The sequence below is a fragment of the Haemaphysalis longicornis genome, unplaced genomic scaffold, assembly GCF_048455015.1.
Source record: "Haemaphysalis longicornis isolate Haplotype H1 unplaced genomic scaffold, Haemaphysalis longicornis Haplotype H1 scaffold_7, whole genome shotgun sequence".
NCBI classification, from domain to species: domain Eukaryota; kingdom Metazoa; phylum Arthropoda; class Arachnida; order Ixodida; family Ixodidae; genus Haemaphysalis; species Haemaphysalis longicornis.
This window is the reverse complement of record NW_027526422.1, coordinates 103,202,050-103,220,019: the sequence shown is the minus strand read 5'-3', so window position 1 is coordinate 103,220,019 and position 17,970 is coordinate 103,202,050. Positions and strand designations below refer to the sequence as shown.

The following is a 17,970-nucleotide window of genomic DNA, read 5'->3' as shown; positions in this document are numbered from 1 at the left end:
CCACACAGTTCTTCTGGAGTCTTCGTTTCTTCAACCGGCGATGCTCTGTCGCACCACCTTTGAGAGAGCGAGCATCATATAGGAATTGTTTATTTATCAGTTGGTACATAGTTGTATTTCATACTGGGAGGGGTAGTATCCAGTAGGGGAAGCATTGTAAGGGCAATTGTGGCAGTAACAAGAAGTGTGTCCGTTAATATCAAAACATGAAAAGCACAAAAGAACGATAATCTACCACACGCGCTTTTCTGGTGCTATGACGTTTCGCGCTGGTGTTATGACTTTAAGCATTAACTACATATGCCGTGATTCATGACAGTGAAGGAGCCCTCTTCTACTTTCTCTTCCAGCAGCAATCTAAATGGACTTTTGTGGGGTCACAAGCGGGGTATTGCTATGTACATGGAGACAACGCTACGTCCAACTTTAAACTCCTGCGGCCGGTTAATAGCATCTTACCGGCAACGCCGCTAACGTGCACTAATTGGTCTAGGTCCCCACTGGCCATTTTCGATTTCAGTTGACCCCAGCACGTAGCGGTTTCTCGGGTAACAAGAAAATTTTACCATCTTTTTTGATAAAGCCACTGCGCGAAGGTCGTGCCAGGCACCTCGCGCCGGGGCAGTATTGGTATTTCTTTTGCTAACGCCAACGGACCAAGCTCAAGCTAAGACAGCTTTGCTGTTAGAAATCCTTGTTTTTTGTCCTTCTGCAAGTAGAAGTAGGTCACGTTGGTGCACTCAGTTGGCATCGAGATCCCAAGTGGAATAAAATATTTGCCTGCTGTGTGTTTAGTTCTTATACAGACTTCACATGACCCCTCTACCACTATGTCGTATTGTGGTGGATTAGTCCGGACGTATATTATTTGCGTTTGTGCAAATCACGATAAAAATGACAAGACAGTAGTTAAAAGTTTAGTGGACGATATGTTCTAGGTTCAAGTAGTGATTTACAATCGATCGTATTCCAAAGTCAAAGATCTGTTGCTCCTTCTTCTGTTTCTGTAGTCGACGCCAGACTGCACTAACAGCACCAAGGTCGCTGCAATATCCGTAGCCGCACAAATTCTGTACAAGTTGTCGTACGAGCCTCCGGAGTCACGAAACACACCTGCACGGAATACAACTTTGATCAGCTTGTGTATCTATTGACCAATTGGTGCAACAGTACTCCTTTAACGGTTGAAAATTCTATTGTAGACGAAGGTTATGTAGGAAGTGCAAGAGAGAAGTAAATCGATGCGTGCAGAAGGCGACAGAGTTCCTATTTTCAACAAAGCGCATAGCATGCACCGCTAAAGGTTACCTGAGAGATATCTAGATACCTTGGAATATTCGAATTGCAAGTGGTCTTGAACTATTTCAGCGAAAAGCATATATTTGAATAGTGGGAATTTCACTAATCAACGTAGCGTTAATCTACGAATTCTATAAGGGTTCCTGCCCGGTCTCTACCAACCACTCCAGCGCTTTCCATATAGCTGGTTAAGCTTGAGCTTTGCATGCCCATAGGTAAGCACGTGAATATCATAATTATAGCGTGCATCACCGGATGGAAGAAGGTTGCAGACATATGGAGGCGATAAAACCACGTGTTGCAACCCATAAATATGTACAGAAGTTAGGATATTGCCGCGAACCATGCATTGGGTTGTTTATGTTTTGTTTTTGCCGACCGGCTGCGCCGGGATGCGCTATCTGTGTTATCCGTGTGACGAGTAAAGCCCGCGTTTCATTCTTGATTTTTATGCCGCACGTGTTATCTTTTTTGATAGGGAGGGCGTTTCGAACTAACGTAAACAGCCAAGAATAATCTTCTTTGATCTACAGTGTTCTCGGGGTTATTCGACGGTTCTAGAAACAGCCGCGCCATGACATAAACGAACGCAGAGCAGACGCCGCGGTATTGGATTCGCCGACACTCGCTAGACTCGCCTAGGCACGTAACTTTGTTGACTGCTGCTTCGCCGCCTCTGTATTCTTTGAGTTGTTAGGGGAGCATAAGTTAGCGCCAATAACTTGTTTTACCATCGAGTCACCAGCGTCATCTTTGGCTGCATGACATCTGGTGGAGGTGCGGGGTACGCACCCTTCATGCTCCCTACGCCTTCTGGAAACCGAGACAAGTTAGCCCAAGCCGAGCAAGCCACCGACTTCAAGGTTTACCAGCCGAGTTTGGCCTACTACCAGCACCAAGCAAGAGAAAGACCGCTGCAATCGACAATATGGTGCAACAAGCCACTCCTCCCATGGTCCTGCAACAGCCCCGGGAACCACCATCGTTCAGCAGATCCGCCGGTGAAGACACTGAGGACTGGTTGAAGAAAGTTGAGCGCGTCGGGATCTTTAACAGGTGGAACGATGGAGACACTTTCCGGCATATGTTCTTCTACTTGGAGGATGCAGCTCGAACTTGGTTAAGAACTATGAAAGCTCTCTGACTGACTGGACTCTCTTCAAGAGCGAGTTCCTTAAAACGTTTGCCACCATCATGCGGAAGTAACGAGCCGAACGTTTGCTAGAGGCACGCAGGCAACACCCCAACGAAGGGGCGTTGCGTGCGGGTGTTGCTTACGTTGCGTGCGTGAAGGGGATCTGCGTACGTTAAGGAGATGACGAGGCTCTTTCGCCGTGTGGACCCGGAAATGACAAAAGAAAAGAACTAAGGTTTCTGATGCTAGGCGTAAAGCAAGGGCTTTTGGCCTGTCTTGTGCGTAACTCACCGAAGACGGTGGCTGAGGCGTCCGCGATGGAGAAGACGCTTGAAGTTTGAACGAGGCAGTACGACCGCCCATCCAATGCGATGGTTTCTGAGACGGTCCGTGGCGGGGCCGTTAGCTCCGACACACTACGCGAGACCATCCGTGAAGTGGTTAGGGAGGAGCTGCGGAAACTTTTCCTAATGACGCCACAACCCAAAGTCGCTTGCCTAACTGACGTGATCCGAGGAGAAGTTCAAAACGCTTTGGGAACTTCTATGCCATTCGAAGTACCCCGCGAGCCACAAGCCATGACGGCTCCGCGGCTGTTCGTCGACCCCGACCTGCTCGAACACGTCGTCAAGAGGCCCTGCCGTACCACCGCCCACAGTCGCCCACCCGACCCCATGTAGTCCTAAGCCAGACGCCGAGGAAGACTGATGTATGGCGAACACCGGATAATCGTCATCTGCGCTACCCCGGCGGAGACGTCGAACACATATATCGTCGCTGCCCATACAAGAAACTCGGACTTCGTGGTTTCTTCTTCGATGCACCATGCCCCCGACCCGGGAGCGCCCATCTGATATTGAAGAATACCTGTCCAACACCAGCCGTCACCCATCCCGTTTCAAACGTTCGCCGTCGCCCTAACCATACCAATCGCCGAGCCACGGCAGCAATGCTGACTTCGCACGTGGACGTTCCCCTAGCCCACGCGGGGGAATTAAAGGAAGCGGCTTCTAGAGGCGAAGTTGCACAACGGCGGAAAAACGAAAACCCTCCAACGCCGCAACGATTCGCCGAAGACGGTGACTCACTACATGCCCTCATCCCGACGACCCGACCTAACCCTGATGTGACTCCCGAATACGACGACAGCCAGAAGGCGCGACCCGCACCCGACATGACCAAGCTTGCCGCTGAGAAGAAGAGGATAACAACGACGCATAATACGCAACGTCAAGACGCACAAGCCGAGATACGACACCCCGACGCACCCTAAACTCGAGGAAAGCGGCGTCCGACGTCCAGATGTCCATCGACGGTTTGTAGTCACCCTCATAGACACGGGAGCCGTCTACGCAGTAATGAGTGGTTCATTCGCGTAAAGCTGAAGAAAGTTACGACAAGATGGAACGGTCCGCACATACGAACAGCAGGAGGCCCTTTCGTAACGCCAAGGGGAGCGTGCACATCGTACGTCACCATAGACGGCACAACGTGCCCTGCGGCGTTCGTCATTTTGCCTAAATGCTCCCGCGACGTAATTCTTGGAATGGGCTTATTGACGGACAACGGTGCAATAATTGATCCGCAGACAAGGTCGATAACATTTTCCTCCGATCCCTCCATGACGCCGGAACCGAACCCCGAACACCGTGCTGCTGTAAAGATCGTCGACGATCACCTCACCCTGCCACCCCGCGCAAGCTTGATGATCACCGTCTATTGTGGGGATGCTGCTCCTGACGTCGACGCTATCATAGAGAGTGACCAAAGTTTGCTTCTCGACCGCGGTGTCTCCGTCGCAAGAGGCATTGAGAGCTTTGAGCAATGCAAATCCCACGTTTTGGTCACTAATTTCACCTAAGAGTACCAGCATCTAAACAAGGGCGCTGTAATTGCGTTCCTCGCAGAAACGCAAGAACCAAGTGAAGTGATCATCATCATCATCATCATCACCAGCCTATCTACGCCCACAGCAGGGCAAAGGCCTCTCCTATTATTCTCCAATTACCTCGGTCCTGTGCCAACTGTGGCCAATTTATCGCCGCAAACTACTTGATCCAATCTGCCCATCTAACTTTCTGCCGCCCCCTGCAACGCTCGCCTTCTCTAGGGATCCACTCTGTTACCCTTAATGACCAGCGGTTATCTTACCTTCGCATTACATGCCCTGCCCACTTCCATTTCTTCTTCTTAATTTCTACTAATATGTCTTTAACACAAGTTTGCTCCCTGACCCACTCCGCTCTCTTCTTGTCCCTTAATGTTACACCTATCATTTTCCGCTCCATTGCCCGCTGAGGCGTTCTCAATTTAAGTTGAACCCTCTTAGTGAGCCTCCAAGTTTCTGCCCCGTAGGTGAGTACCGGTAAGATGCAGCTGTCATACACTTTCTTCTTCAGCGACAATGGTAAACTGCCATTTGTTATCTGAGAATTTCTGATGTATGCAATCCACCCCATTCCTATCCTTTTGATTATCTATGCCTCATGGTTGGAATCCGGGGTCACAACTTGGCCTAAGTAGATATATTCGCACTGCCTCGCCACGTACCTCAAACCGCTGTGCGGTCCCGAGGTTATTGATCATTACTGTAGTGTTCTCCATATTAATTTTCAGGCCCACGGTTCTACTCTGTCTGTCCAGTGCGGAAAGCATGCTTTGCAATTCGTCCCCCGAGTTACTTAGCAAGGCAACGTCATCAGCAAATCTGAGGTTACTGAGGTATTCTCCATTAACCCGTACTCCCACCTGTTCCCAATCCAACGTTCTGAATACTTCTTGTAAGCATGCTGTGAATAACATTGGAGAGATTGGGTCTCCTTGTCTGACACCCTTCCTTATAGGTATTTTACTGCTCTCCGTATGGAGGATGGTGGTAGCTGTAGACCCATTAATTATATCCTCTAGTATTCTTATACAATGCTCATCTACCCCCTGGTTCCGTAATGCCTGAATGACTGCTAGGGTTTCGACCGAGTCAAATGCTTTCTCATAATCTATGAAGGCTATATATAGGGGTTCCGTATACTCAGCGCACTTCTCTATCACCTGATTGATCGTGTGAATATGGTCCATTGTTGAATAACCTTTACGAAACCCTGCTTGTTCTTTAGGTTGACTGAAATCTAAGGTTGCAGAGGTTCGGTTGGCGATTACCTTGGTAAATACCTTGTAGACGACTGACAGTAAGCTGATCGGCCTGTAATTTTTCAAGTCCTTCATGTCGCCTTTCTTATGGATTAGGATGATTTTCGCGCTCTTCCAAGATTCCGGTACCATTGCGGTTATTAGGCATTGCGTATACAGGTTTGCCAGTTTTTCAAGTACAATTTATCCGCCATCCTTCAAGAAGTCTGCTGTTATCTGATCCTCACCAGGTGCTTTGCCCCCTTTCATTTCTTTCGAAGCCTTCCTTACTTCTTCGGTCGTTACTGGTGGGATTTCTATCTCCTCTGAGCTACTGTCTCGTTCGGTATTATCCTGCATGTCCCGGCTACTGTACAGATCCCTATAGAACTCCTCGGCCACTTTGACTAATTTATCCCTATTTGTGATGACATTGCCTTGCTTATCTTTAAGTGCATACATCTGATTTTTCCCCTCGCCAAGACGTCTCTTCACTGCTTTCAGGCTACCTCCGTTCTTTACAGCGTATTCGATCCTCTCCATATTATAATTCCGCATGTCAGCTGTCTTGCGCTTATTGATTAACTTCGCGAGCTCGGCTAGTTCTATTCTGTCAGCTGCGGTTGAGATTCTCATGGTTTGCCGTTTTCTGATTAGATCTTTCGTCTCCTGAGGAAGTTTACCAGTATCCTGTCTAGCCATAGTGCCCCCGACTTCTACTGCACACTCCGTGAGAATGCGTGTAAGGTTGTCGCTGGCTTCCTGTGTCGTAAGCTCGGCTTCCTCGTTAAGGGCGGAATATCGGTTCTGCAGCGCGATCCTGAATTCTTCTACTTTACGTCTTACTGTTAGCTCATTTATCGGCTTCTTACGTACTAGCTTGTTGCGGTCCCTCATCAAATCTAGCCTAATTCGAGATCTTACCATACGGTGGTCACTACACCTTACCCTTCCAAGTACTTCCACATCCCGCACGACGCCAGGGTTATCGCATAATATGAAGTCTATTTCATTTTTGTGCTGCCCATTCGGGCTCCTCCAGGTCCACTTCCGACTCTCCCGTTTACAGAAAAGGTATTCATTATGCGTAGGTTATTCCGTTCTGCAAACTCAACTAGTAGGTCCCCCCCTGCTATTTCTACAGCCCAGACCATAGTTCCCAACTGCCTTGTCTCCAGCCTGATTCTTGCCTACTTTAGCATTGAAGTCCCCCATAACTACGGTATACTTCGTTTTTACTTTAGCCATTGCCGATTCCACATCTTCATAGAAGCGTTCCACTACTTGGTCGTCGTGGCTGGAAGTGGGTGCGTAGCCCTGCACCACCTTGAGCTTGTACCTCTTATTGAGCCTAATTACAAGACCTGCTGCCCTTTCGTTAATGCTACAGTATTCGTCTATGTTGCCAGCTATGCTTTTATTGACTAGAAATCCCACTCCCAGTTCTCTTCTGTCCTCTAGACCACGGTAACATCGGGCGTGTCCACTTTTCAGCACCGTAAAGGCTTCGCCTGCCCTCCTAACCTCGCTAAGCCCTATTACATCCCATTTAATCCCCTCTAATTCCTTGAGCAACACCTCGAGACTTGCTTCGCTAGATAAGGTTTGCACGTTAAACGTTGCCAGGTTCAGATTCCATTGGCGGCCTGTCCGGATCCAGGGATTCTTAGCACCCTCTGCTGCTTCACAGGTCTGACCACCGCCGTGGTCAGTTGCTTCGCAGCCGCTGGGGACTGAGGGCCGAGGGTTAATTGGCGTATTCATGGGAGGTTGTGGCCGTTACTACACCAGGGTGGCCAATCCTGCTCTGGTGAGGGAGTGCATTACCGCCAATGGTCGCCAGGGTCAGGCCACACCCCAAGCCCCTTTGTGCAATCCCATCAATACGCGGATTTGTTTTTTTTTAATCCGGTGGGAATTTTCTGGCACCGGGATTCGAATCACGGTCCTTCTGCACGCTAGGCGGGTGTTCTACCTCTACGCCATCGCTGCATCCTGCATCGCTGCAGTGAAGCGATAGCCGTCGCCAACTTTGAACACGCACGTGCAGATGCTTTAGCTGACGCATCCTTTCGACGTGAACCCCGTGCTGCCGCAAGGAAAGCGGGTCAAATTATTGAATTTGCTGCGTCGCTTCAGCGAGTGTGTTTCGTCTAACTGAAAATTACGTCAGACACCTCTAGAAAAGCCCCGTAATATAACCGAAGATGCAGCCGACCTACCCGACAGTTACCGTACCACGTGTATTCACACGAGCGAGAAGCCATCCGGAACCAAGTCGACTACATTGGCAGCGACGACCTTATACAGCCATCAAAATGTCCGTCGGCTGCACAGGTCGTCCTCGTGCAGAAAAAAGATGACACATTAAGGTTCTGCGTAGACTACCGACGGCTGATCAGGATCCCCAAAAGGGACGTGTACCCCATCCCGCGAATCGACGACGCCCTCGACCACCTCAGCCATGCGAAGTACTTCTCATCGATGTATCTAAAGACAGGCTACTGGCCCATAGAAGTGGACGAGAGAGACCGACAGAAGACTGCATTCATAACCCGAGACGGCCTTCACGAGTTCAAGGTGATGCCGTTCGGCCTGTGCACGGCACCAGCAACCTTTCAAAGAGTCATGGACACCGTGCTAGCTGGCCTGAAGTGGCACACCTGTTTCGTATACCTCAACGACGTTGTGGTATTCGCCCGGAATTTCGACGAACACCTTGCAAGGTTGGAGTCAGTACCATTCGTACATCGTGGTTTAACGCTGAAGCATGAAAAGTTCCGCTTCGCGTACGAGGAGCTCACGTTTTTGGGCCATGTCTTCAACGCCACGGTAGTCCTCACTGACCCGGTGAAAACTTCAGACATAGCGAAATTCCCAAGACAGAGAGACAAGAAGCGCGTTCGAAGATTTCTTGGACTTCGCATACTACTGGCGCGTTGTCGCAATGTTCGCACGCGTTGCAGAGCCACTCACCTGCTTGACGAAAGATCGCACCCCTTTCAGCTAGGAAGGTGGTGGTGGCGGTGAAAAACATTTATTAAGAATATATACAAGTGAGAGATAGGGGCGGCCTTTAGGGCCGACCCTGTATAAACTTTAGGAGGAGTCCCTAGTCCGGGACCCTGTGGCTTCCGCGGCGGCGCGCGCCGTGGCCACGAGGGCTCGTTGGCCCTCCAAGGTCGAGCAGCCGTGCAGGGCAGAAAGCGACTAAGAGGAAGCGTTCTGTGAGCTGAAACAACGCCTGCAAAGCCCACGTCTGCTCGATCATTTCGACAAAAACGCCGAAACAGAAAAGCATACGGTCGCCAGTGATATAGGCTTGGGGGGCCGTCCTCGTCCAAAAGCAAAGCGTTTCCCAAAAAGTAATCGGCTACGCCAGCCGTGGTCTATGCAAGGAAGAAAAAACTACTAAGGCTCTGTGAAAGAGTGCCTCGCCCTTTTATGGGCCATTTCAAAATTGCGGCCATATGTGTATCAAAGACCGTTCAAGGGTGTGATGGTCTTTCAAATCAAAAATTTTGAAAGACAGAAAGTAAGTGGAGATTTGGAAAGTGGAGTGGGAATTGGAGTGGAAAGGGGGGTGGGCATTTTTTCTCCACTTTCTTTCCGTCTTTCAAAATTCATCCGCTTCAATGACCTACTACAATCGCCGCTTTTCTTTCAGAGGCGTTCTTGACTTTCAAACCTTATTGCAGTCTTAATTCAACGAGCCCCTCAATTTATATACACATTACAAGCACTGAAAAAAAAAACACTGTTTCTGGCTCTAGATGCCGCCTTCGTACCTGCATGGTGCAGCGGAATCCTGCTCCCGCACTAACAATGAGTAGTTTTACCAGTCTGGCGGCTACACAGAATCTCTACTAACGGTTACCATAATATGTATAGTGATGTAGTGTAATTGCCATGGCGAACTACAGGACTGCTGAGATCCCGTATAGGGATAGCGGCGGTACATTGACTTACGTACCCAGTTATATCACTCTAACATTTGCTGAAGCTGTTCTACATAACGACGGCAACGATGTGTTTGGATGTACGTACGCGCGAACGTTTTCTTTGGTAGCCATATATTATGTAATATCGTAATAGGAGCTAAACAAAAAATCGCAATGGTAGGGACTTACCCACAATCGCAGGCTCAAAAAGTGTCAGTGGTAGGGCTATCAGGCCCATAACGGCCCAAGACACGGCGACGAGTTGTGTTCCTAGATAGTCAGCCGTGAGGACAGGTTTCAAGTTTCTGATATAGCCCTGCTGGATACCGGTAACGAAGGTTAGTACGCTGGTTGCTACGAAGTCCACTAAACAAGGCATAATGATGAAGCAAGCGGACAAAACACCAAAGCTAAGAGCGGCCGGTGTGCAACGGCTACTAGTAAGTTTGTCAAATAGAAAAGGAATTAACACCTGGCCACATATGCAGCCGGCAGAAGAGCACGCCGCAAGCTGTGCCCCTTTGTTTAAAGACAGCCCCTTGTCTCGAGCGTAGTCGACGATGGTGGAGTTAAATATTTGGAATGTAAAATCGCAAGCCAGCATCGATATTAAGATAACGTAAAAGCAAGGCGTCTGGAGAAGAACTAACGTCTGCCTCACAATACCGTCAATGCTTCCGTGCTGTTCAGAATTTGGTAGGGGTGGCAGGAGGTCCGCCGCTGGAGGTAACATATGTACACTTTTATTGGACTGTAACACTGGCTCTGTTTTCTCGTTTTTATAATCAGATTTGCTGAACGTATCACAAGGCTCACATTTGAATTGTCGAATGGAGGTACTATGAATGTTTTTAGGAGATTTCTGCACTGTCCCATAAGTTGTAGCGGTTGCAGGTTTTTCCGGGTCCTTCATGGGAGTGCAAACTTGCCATAACCATAGCCCAGATGAATCGGTGTTTCTTAGCATGATTACTAACGGCATCAAGTTCAGCATTATACCACCTGTAACTAACATGGCGCCATCTGTTCCGTATGCTTGGAATAAATATGGCAACAGTGGAGCTCCAGCGATTGCCGATAGCGAGTAGCCGACCGACATGATGCCTATAGCCACATTCCTGTGCTCGTGAAAATAAGATAGGATGTATATGGAGGTTGTGATGGACAAAATTCCCATGGATGCACCTGAAAAGAGACATAATCATTCAAGTGCTTTCTGCATGATCCATCATTGCAAAACTCCCTTCATACGAGCGCTTTTTAATGATCCGTCATTGACTACTAATTTAAATTTCTGATTTCATTACAAAGAATTTGCCAAACACAGGGTTTGTAATATCTGTAAGACTTGTAGCAGAGTCGTTCGCTATCGTTTCGAATTGGGGGATTGTAGCGTAGTATAACATATGTTACAAGAAGCCAAAAATCAACCAAACAAATACCGAATAAACATGTCACTGAAAAATAAAGTAGTTGTAAATATTTGGATTCCGGGTTATAAAGCAAAATTTGCTCCCGGAAAATATTGCCGCTGCGACAAGAAAGAGAGGCGCTACGACGGTTTTTTATGCAAATGAGTTGTACACGCTGACAAACACACCACCTAACTTGCTATAAGTCGGTTTAATAAAGTTACAATTATCATTCTGGTGCAAACCTACTAGCAGTAAACAAACAACAAGAACGCGACTTGTATTGTTGTACCGAGCTCGCTGAATCTTTATGGAATCAATCTCGCGGCAAATTTCACAAGGGAGCGATCAGTCCGTGCAATGATTCGTGAAAGGAATAATTTTATTTCATTTTATTTCTATGTTCCTTAACCGCCCGGAGCCATTCCATAAGGGGGAAATGCACATGGGGAAACAATGCTCTTTACGTAAAGGAGTACAATGGGATTAGAACTGCGGATGAAGGAAATAATAGTGACTCACATGAAGCAGCCAACAAAAGTACGAAAAAAATTCAGAGAAGCTTGACTCACGCGCAAGAATTGAATGGCGAAGCTGTTGGGGAGCATTGCCTGACACTTAGTAAGTTTCAGTATCTCTTTTTATTTGTATGGTGGCGGTGCTAGTATCGTCGTCATACGCATCGAAGAGGTCGTCGCCGTCTTCGTTGCGAGAGGAGTATGAAAAGTCATCCTGAGCATTGAATACTTCCACCAGCTCTTCGTCATTGATTCGAGGCGGTGGTGGCATGATCTGCAAGTCGTCTGGAGAAGGATTGGCGCACTCGTAGCCATGCCTCCAATTATTCATAAAGGCTTCCAAAGAATGCGATGGCCGCAGTGACCTCTCTCAAGCAAGGTGAATTCTCAGCTTTAGCATAACCGCTGCAGTCTTTTCCGAATGCGCGGTAGCGCTTGACGACAGCGCTGGAGGACCAGAAGGAGGAGTACGAATAAACTTTATTTGTATGTTAATTCTGGAGTCATTGCAATGGAGGGGGGGGGGGTGGAGGGGTTCTCAGTACAGTGGTCCTTGGGCGGTCGGTGCCTGGCAAGTCCAAACAGCCGAAGCTGATCAATAGGGTTTGGGCTGACTAGCATGTCATCGCTCGGCTCATGGTCGGAGGAGGGGATGGGAGGGAGCGATGGTGTGTGGGAGCACCCCCAGATAATGTGTAAGACTGTGCAGGGTTGGCGACACTACCTGCAGGTGGCGGAGTAGGAGGTGGTGTGGATGGCGTGGGGGAGGGTGCTGTGCGGGTATGTTCTAGTTTGAAGGCCGCGGCAGGGGGCGGCTTTTTCCTCAGTCAACTTGTCGGGGGCAGGAGGTAAGGTGCAGCATTCGAGGCGGCAGTGTTCGCGGATATCTTTCTATTTTTGAGGCACACAATGGTACTGTTCCGACGGTGACGCTGCACTTTTGGAGGGGAACACTTCGTGGATATGTGCGCGGGCGGCTGCATGAAGCGCTTCATTCCCCTCCAGAGAGTCCTGTCCCGGCGTCCAGAGAATTAATTGGTGAGGGGGTAGGGATTTACTGTGGTTATGCGGAAGGCTAATGGGGCAATGTTACTGGCGGCGTAATGGCGACGATTAGATTGCGAATCTGCGACTGTGGTCATAACAATTTGAGATGCGGTGAATGCTATTGCGATTTCTCCTGGAATTGTGGAGCTGTTGCCAACTACTGTTGCAAAGGTCAGTTGAACTCCTCGGTAGTCTACTGTTCTAGTTGCGAAGGCTCCTTTTAGCCTCATAGTTGGCTTGAGTTTTTTTTTCTAAAGCCACTGTGCGAGCCGGCTACTTGGCGGTCGCCGCTTGGAACGCACTTACGAGCGCTCGCCATTTTATCGCGGGGTTCTTGCCAGTATCATAGAGAAATAAAAAAATTAGAAGAGTGGACACACGGGCTTATCGCGGCCGAGTGGACTGATTCGTGCGCCGTCCGGCAGTCGGCGCAAGTTGTTAAAAACTATATATTTAAAATTAAGCTAACACACAATATTATACTTTTAAAATTTTGTTGCACATTAGACTTCACATTTTTATTTGTGTAATAAGTTGAATGGCTGTCAATGTAAATTTTTTTGGCTTCTTTGCGCCAAGCCTGGCCAAGCCGCAAGCGCAAGCCGCCATTTGGGTCTTTCGGCAGCGTTTGCACGTGCGTTTCTGCAGCCTCGTGCTAACCTCTGTTGTTGAGAAGGAAACGCCTAGCGCTTTATTTGCGACATCGGTTTTGCATCCTGAACGAAAGGTGAGACTTTCTTTTTTAAACTGCTGGTGTGGCGTATCATATTTACGTTTCCTTGTACTGCAAACGCTGCGAGCACTGCGTAACCTCAGGGAATCAGGCATAGCTAGTGCTGCGTCTTTAAGATAAGCGCTTTGGAAACGCCCCGGAAAGGCGTAAGACACCATTTTTTAGCTGGACGCAATGGTATTTTAGGCTGGTTGTGCCGTTTTATCTAGCGCTGAGGGATGCCAGCGGTACGCGCCCGTCGTCGCACGTAGCGTTTTACGTGCCGCGAACGACGGCTGTGAGTTGCGGAAGTGGCCGGCCGGCCGGCGGTCCGTAGGCGAAGCAGGTGTTGTGCGCTGTCGCTGCACTGAATTACGTGAGCCGCAGGCTGCGTTGTATTATACTAGCTAGCCATTGCTAGCTTGGCCAACTGTTACTGCTATTATGGCCGTGATGCGCTGCAAAGCCGTCCGGGCTAACGTACACGGCGAAGTAGCCGTATCTGCATTAATTTGGCTTATCTGGGCATAACCAGCAGCCGTACACTCATCGTAAGTTTTACACATGGGTGCATACCAAGCTGCCTGCGTACAAAGCAAACCCGCTCGCCGACGCCGATAACGCGCGCTCGTCGCTTCGCTTTGGCGCGCCAGGTACGGTAAAAACGCGTCTTTCGTCGGCAGATAACAGCTTTGCTCGAGGCGGGGTGAGCGCGCAGTGCATTGAAACCTTCAAATTTGGTCTTCGTTCTACATCGTATATCAATTCCGGTATCGCAGGCATTGCATACAACTGTTCCACACTTGCCGTTTCTTCAAGCGTTTGCTCTCTTTTTTCAGGTCATATTTTGGCTAGTTTCATTAAACACGTATTGTGCAGATTTCACCTATTCAGTCGGAACTGTGTGTTTCTTGTCATATCTTTTTAAGGCATGGCCTTTAGCGGTCAGTAGTACTCAGTACGACGCTCACTGCTGCTTGCCATGGTGCCCACACAGCGCCCAAATATACTTTCGCCAGGTGCCCGTTCTCGGGATGCGTTTCTTTCGCGAGCCCGTGGGGCAACAGGTTTGTTTAACGTTCAGCTCGCTCTCGCTCTTCGTCCTGATTTTACAAAAAAAGACAAAGGTATTCAGGCTATGTGAGCAGCGTTATCATTCTTGTTAACCCAAACAATAGGTGAATTGCATTGCATTGCAACCAGTGTTGCGAAATTACAAAGACCCATATTTTAAGTGTTGCTAATAGCTTGACCGCATGATTGCTGAATAGAATAAGAGAACTTGTGTTTTAAATAGGTGGCATGCACTGGAGGCAATACTTGAATACTAGTTGCAGTGAAATTTACAGACTATTCGCATATCATCTGTCATTGCAAGCAGTTTGTCTACTATATCACCTATCACCTGTGCAGGTCTACAGGTGCCCTCAAGACAGAGCCAACCAGCCAGCTGCATTCGTCATACCAAACATGGTTCAAGCACTTCATGGATCCTGCCCTCACAGGACTCACAAAAGTGGCCGTGCCAACTGTTCTCCCAGAGTTATTCAGTTGTATTGATGACTGCCTGCAATGCTTCTTGCTACCTTATTGATGATTCTGATGGATACCGCAACTGTATTCCATCTACTGAACCTTGCCAATAGCACCTAAAATCTAACGCAAGTCTCGGCACTCAATAAGGCGTGACCACTGAAAAGACTATCGTTGACTCAAGGAACAAACGGTTTTTTATCACTGGCATGCCTCATATCATTAAAACCACTAACAGCGTATACAGTCTCCAAACTCCACTCGCAAGTTATTGTTGCTGCTAGTTGTAATATTGTGAAAACAGTACATTCACAAAAACCCTTTTACATTATGAAGACTGCCAGGGTAAGAGGTCATGCTAAATGTCGTTTGTCACCATACGTGCTGCCTGTTGTCGGACTGGCCTAGATGAAGAGAACCATGTTGGGACCTACGTTGTCAAATGCTTATGGGATTCTGTAATGTGCCACCATTGTCTCATACACGAGAAGCATATACTGCTTCCCTGTTTTTTATATTAGACTGTTCGTATTGACAGCGGAAGGCATGAATTTGTGTGCCTTAATCGAGCCTGGAACCTGTCGGTTGACTACGTGCACGTACCTAAAATATCCCCGCCTGGCCCTTTGCCTTTACTGGGAAGGCAACGCTTTCGGAAGGTAACCCGGCTTCTTGGGAAAATGCACCCTTGCAAGGAACCAATAGGAAGTTGATTTTTTTCCTCTTAACCTTTTGCGTGTGCATCTCCACATAAATGGGATTTCTGTTCAATTCCTGCTACTGATTTGGAGTTGCCCCGAGGCAATAGATCTCATTAGCGTTCATCAAATAAGCAAGGCCATCAAAGCCAAAGTTTTTCCCTTCTTTCACATCCTAACTGGAGAAATTGCCAGACTAAGGAAATTATCTGCGGAGATAGTGGTTGTAAACAGTTGCAAGTATCCGAGTGTCTAGATTATGTTATGGTTGATATTTTTGTATGACTGCAACAGCGAACAGAGTCTGAGGGTGTCGTAGATACAAGTAAACCTGTGGATGGCTGAGTTTCTGGGTTTTCTGCATTTTCAATTACCGTGGAGCAAAAATCCTTTGTGTGGTTGTGATACCTTTACTTGTGCATTTTTTTTTCATTCCTGGAAACGTATTTTCCTGTCACTACTGTGTATTGTCTCTGTTGTGTATTACTCACTGTTTATTATTATATGTATGTTGCAAAGAATGATGACAATTTGAACTTGTTCCGTTTAGTGCCATGCAATAAATATTTCTTCATTTATGATGCGTCTCTTTTATGTGTCTCGGCAACATTTGAACACGCGACAGAATTCTTAACCAAGTGTGAGTGGTACTGTAAATTGCAATTTCACGTTTTCAGAAAAAGGTTTTTTTTTTGTAAAAGCATACGGGCATTAAGCCTGAGAACGATATATTCAAATAAACACTAATTATTGCATGAAAGCGTCCGAATACTGTACCGATGCCCGTCGCCGTGAGCAGCGCTTTCCAGTCCTTCAAACTACCCGCCAAAATCGGTGTCCGCGAAACCGAAACCGAAAGTGAACGAAAGTATGGTTAGTAGTTTGGCTCTCCGTCCGCTCGGTGCGCTACACTACAGTACAGTCATTCGGCCGCAGGGCTCTATGGGAGTGTCCACTCTTACCAGTATTTCTTTCTCTATGCCAGTATCTTTTCGCCAAAGCCTCTACGCGTGCCGAGGACGCTTGGTTGTGGCCGCGAGGCACGCGCTCACGAGCGTTCGTCGTTTTCTTGATATTTGTTGCTGCAATGTCGAACTTACCTCTAGTAACAACACCTCCGCTGTTAAAAGGGCAACAAAAGCATAGCAATACCGATTCCAAATGTTTGAACTAGTAAAACACATGAACGGGGGTTGATATCAATAGCTAAAAAAATGATTGTACCATTTGTTTTTAAAAATGTGTAAGGTCATTGCATGATCCTTTTGTCGGGTAGCAAATCAAGGCCTTGATTTAGGATGATAGTTCGAACCAAGCAGGAAGCCTATATAGAAGGATGATATACAACGCAGTTATGGTGACTGGAGGGAAATCGAGAGTTTTACAGCTGTGACGCTAGTTTTTGGGAAGTGTTGGAAGGCGATAAAGCCAGCTGTTTCGTTGGTAGTGCAAGAAGCAATGCATGCTTTTAAAATTATTTATGATAAGAGATGATATTACGTGTTTTAAGCTTGGTGAGTGAAGCAAGGTGGTTGTCAACACCAAAAGAGAGATTGCCTGATTCGAAGACGGCAGTTTCGCCTTTTTTAATTCTTCTGGAACCTCTGCGTAAATATTGATCAAATAATAGGCGTATACACGTACTTAAAATTTTACGTCTGATGAGTGTTTTCTTGCTTTCTTCACACTGTATAACACGACCAGCCCGCTTTAACGAGGGTGTGTTTTTATAAAGGCGCCAAAAATGCGCGATGATGTATGCCTTCACAACCTGCTTTGAAGAAAGGACACAAATCGCGGATTACATATTTATGTTTGCATCTGCGCTATACTCACCGTAAAAGAAACCAAAAGTAACCGACATCCACTCCATGTTTGGAACAAAAGCGGAAGTGAGGACAGCTACGGGGCATATCATAGCCCCGATCACCATCATGCTGTAGATGGACATCTTCCTTTGTAGACCACCTATTGCAAAGCCTGAGAGAAATCAACAATATAAAGTGTAAAGAACATAGTTCCGGAGGACCAGAAAAAAGATTTAGTTTAATACCAAGAAAACGTCCTTTATTAAATCACGATTCATAGCGGAAATTTAAAACAGCGTTTTCAAAGCTCTCCGTTTGTTGTAATATTTGTGTGAATTGATTCCACTGAGAATATTTAAGATGACAAAAGTACGAGAGCTGATCCGCAAAGACGCACTGGAGGTGATTTTCATCAGAAAAAGCATAAGCCCAGGTCCAAAAAGCGCCGCTACGGAGTCAATCGAAACGAGAGATTACTCTGAGCTTGGCTTCGTATGCTCGGACAACCTAAAAAGGCGGTACTGATCGGCGCCTCAAGTATGTTTGTAGTGTCCTTTTACAAACAAGTGATGATTTTTAAGTATTTGTTTATATTCTGCAGATTTGCAGTTTTTCCTATACTTCGAAAGCCGGATGAGGGTGCGCATGTTCGTGTAACTGGGCAACCTATAAGAATGCTTGTCCACTTCGGGTGTGAGCGACATACAAGCTTTTCTTATTATTGAGCTTCATTAGTGTGAA

The 17,970-nt window shown here is 47.4% G+C and overlaps 2 long non-coding RNA genes across 2 annotated transcripts; one reads left to right on the top strand and one right to left on the bottom strand.

Annotated features, from left to right (window-relative positions):
- Positions 1-910: 910 nt before the first annotated feature.
- LOC144144720 (uncharacterized) lies at positions 911-17,396 on the bottom strand. The gene is made up of 3 exons (XR_013317323.1): positions 17,258-17,396; positions 9,691-10,686; positions 911-1,113 (listed from the first exon to the last, which is right to left on the bottom strand). It is a non-coding gene; the product is annotated as an uncharacterized LOC144144720 (long non-coding RNA).
- Positions 13,073-15,999, top strand: LOC144146752 (uncharacterized). The gene is made up of 2 exons (XR_013317694.1): positions 13,073-13,205; positions 14,604-15,999. It is a non-coding gene; the product is annotated as an uncharacterized LOC144146752 (long non-coding RNA).
- Positions 17,397-17,970: the final 574 nt, after the last annotated feature.